At 44.5% G+C, this 3596-nt stretch overlaps 1 pseudogene; it reads left to right on the forward strand.

Annotated features, from left to right (window-relative positions):
* The first annotated feature begins 2781 nt into the window (after nt 1–2781).
* LOC120097699 (cytochrome b-c1 complex subunit 10-like) lies at nt 2782–3087 on the forward strand (annotated as a pseudogene).
* The last annotated feature ends 509 nt before the right edge of the window (nt 3088–3596 follow it).

Here is a 3596-nt window from a genome sequence, read left to right on the forward strand (position 1 = left end):
CAGCCTGCTGCATCAGTTCAATGCAGGGATGGAGAATGCAGAATGCCATGCATTCTGGGCAACGAACCACTGTGCTGTGAACAACAACCTAGCGGTCGGGCTTTCTTCCCAGTTTGTGTGCTGTTTTCCCAGACAGCAAATTAATTAAATGGCCTTTGGCTAGGACTTGGCCCAGAGTCCGTTTTTTTGTTTTTTTTAATCATTTAAATTGTAGAGATGGAGGGGTTCAACTAACCCAATGCCTGGCACATCAATGTGCACTTAGGAGAGTTTTGTGCCGTTTTAGAGCTATATTTGGATAAAGGTCTCTTTTCGTGACTATTAACTTACAAAGACATTGGCCGTTTTGTGTTGATTGACAATGAGAAAAGACTTATCTCTTAAGCTGTACTGATCCATTGTTGAGAATCCAACAGTCCACTTCCCTGTTTTGAGCATCTTCACATTGGTCTACCATTCTAAGGTTGTTAATCTACACAAAAATTCTGAGATTCTAAATTATTTCTGTAATTACAGATTATTTCTGTAATCTACAGTAAATATGCTCTTCCTCCCCCACCCCCCTGTAAGGGTGGCGTTTGTGTATGTGTGTGTTTTTCTAGACGAAATATAGGATTTTTATTCTTTGCGTTAAGCTACTCAACAGAAAGAACATAATCTTTTCATTTTCTTTAATCTCATCTGCAAAAGTTGTTATTGCTAGTTTCACTTCAAAGGTCTGTATACTACACTTGATCTTAGCCAAAAGGTGGAGAAGCGATTCAAAGGTATGTATAAATTAGGAACAGTTTTTAAAAAAAAAAAACTCTTTAAAACAAGTTTATTAGAAATATTCTTCCCTGACCTCATAGGTAGCAATAAATATCCTAGTAAGAGCACCAGTGGAAGGGGAAGCCCTGGGTCCTGCTAAGACTGAACCCCCAGTGAACTAGATTGTTGGGGGGAGGGCGGCAAGGGGGGGAGGATGGGGAGGGGAACACCCATAAAGGAGGGGAGGGGGGGACTAGGGGGATGTTTGCCCAGAAACCGGGAAAGGGAATAACACTCGAAATGTATATAAGAAATACTCAAGTTAATTAAAAAAAAAAAAGAAAAAAGAAATATTCTTCCCAAAATCATTTTTTTAACGAGCTAGAACTTTTCTTCACCATTGCCATACTCCCCATAATTTTGATGATCTATATGGCGCTGATGGCAGTGAGCAGAAAAAAGCCTGAGGAAATACACACGGTGTTGATATTTTACTAAGAATAGAGCAATAACTTAAAATCATAACTTATTTCTAAATAAACTCTGATTTCTCCCCATTGCCATCCCTTCAAGCCTGGCTTTTTATAGTCCGCAAACCTCTGTACATTTACACAGCTGCTTTGAGGCTTCGCATATTTTCTTGTTTTTTACGCGTTTTGATTTTTAGCAGGAGATTTTTTTACACTAAAATAAAACATAACTATTACTAGCCTTGAAAAACTCTCAATCCTACAGCTTAAAATGCTTCAATGCTCTGCCTTTAAAATCTTGCACATCCTTTAGAAGGGACAAAAATAAAGGCCACCCATGCACGAGAAAAAGATTGAGGACAAATCGTCAAGATTTCAGAAAACGGTAACAGAAGTGCAGGTGTTACTACTAAAAGCCAGCTTCTGAGTAGCGCGGTGCCTTGGAAACAGCCATAGTGAAATGTTTCATGATCTTTCCTCGGGCTCAGGCCTCTCTACCTTGCCATAATGACTGTGCAGTGCAAAAGTACCTAGCCAAAAGAGAAACAAGTTACCTCCTGACAAAGAGGCCATTTCTAAGACACGGTCATTTTCAGTACCTCTAGGCAAAGCAAGAGGCAGTGTTAAGATGTCATCTCTTTATTTTTATTTATACGAGTACACTGCAGCTGGTTGTTGGTGAATTGAACTCAGGACCTCTGGAAGAGCAGTTAGTGTTCTTAACCACTGAGCCATTCATGAAATTCATAGGCAAATGGATGGAACTAGAAAATATCGTCCTGAGTGAGGTAACCCAAACACACAAAACCCACACATGGTATGCACTCACCGATAAGTGGATATTAGCTCAAAAACTTGGATTACCCAAGATACAATCTGTAGACCACATGAAGCTCAAGAAAAAGGATGACCAAAGTGCAAATGCTTCAGTTCTTCTTAGAAGGGGAAACGAAAACATTCATAGGAGGAGATATGGAGACAAAGTGTGGAGCAGAGACTGAAGGAAAGGCCATCCAGAGACTGCCCCACCTGAGGATCCAGCACATATACATATAGTCTCCAAATCCAGACAATATTGCTGATGCCAAGAAGTGCATGCTGACAGGAGCCTGATATAGCTGTCTCCTGAGAGACTTTGCCAGAGTCTGACAAATACAAAGGCAGATCCTCGCAGCCAACCATTGAACTAAGAACGGGGTCCCCATTGGAGGAGTTATAGAAAGGAGTAAAGGAACTGAAGAAGTTTGCAACCCCATAAGAACAACAATACCAACCAACCAGAGCTCCTAGGAACTAAACCACTACCCAAAGACTACACATGGCTCCAGCTGCATATGTAGCCGAGGATGGCCTTGTTGGGCACCACTGGGAGGAGAAGTCCTTGGCCCTGCCAAGGCTGGACCCCCCCCCCACCCAGTGTGGGAGACGTCAGGGTGGGGAGTTGAGAAGGGGTGGGTTGGTGGGAGGGGGAACACCCTCATAGAAGCAGGGGGAGGGGGTGGAGATGGAGGAAACCGAAAAGGGGATAAATTTTAAAATGTAAATTAAAAAATCCAATTTAGAGTGCTCCAGGGCAGCGGAACAGGGTGACCCTGAGTATTGAGACCTCGCAGCGATGCTGAGCAGATTTCTAGGCCCGCGCTACGGAGAACTGGCCAAAAACTGGATCCCCACAGCCGGCATGTGGAGCACTGTGGGTGCCGTGGGACTGGTGTGGGTCACGGACTGGCGGCTGGTCCTGGACTGGGTGCTGTACATCAATGGCAAGTTTAAGAAGGACGATTAGGCAGCCCCCTCCCCCACCTCAGGCCTCGATGGTAGCATGCGCTGAGGCCTCAGAAACAGCTTAGTTCTGTGGAGGACATGGAGGAAGTCTTCATCGATCCAGGGAGCTCCTGCATTGACCGACACTGGGGCTGCCTTGACTGGTGCAGCGTTAAACCTTGTTCGTAAAAAATAAATCCAATTAAAACAACAACAACAAAAAAGGTGTCATCTCTTTACCTTGTTTGGAGGAACTCTGACTTGAAGAGTCATAAGGACACCATATGTCCAGAGAGTGATGGCAGCTACACTTCTTGTCTAGGCGACATCTGGAAGAAGAACCCTGGCTGAAGTTTTGCAAGGACTCCCGGAGACTAAGTATGTGACACAGGCGGGCAGGGTGATTGGATTACAGCAAATGAGACAGCAACCATCTGTGCGCCCCGCATACGCTGCCGAGTGCCAAAATGAACATCCACATTAGCCGTCTGACTGTCCCGCCTGTAGTCTGGTCTAATCTGGAAGATATGTTGATGGCTTGTGGACGGCTGCGAATAGGCTGGGATCTGGGTCCCCGTCCCCACCCCCCAGGATGGGTAATTAATTACTGGT

Source organism: Rattus norvegicus, chromosome 1 (genome assembly GCF_021556685.1).
Source record: "Rattus norvegicus strain SHRSP/BbbUtx chromosome 1, alternate assembly SHRSP_T2T, whole genome shotgun sequence".
In the NCBI taxonomy this organism is placed as follows: Eukaryota; Metazoa; Chordata; class Mammalia; order Rodentia; family Muridae; genus Rattus; species Rattus norvegicus.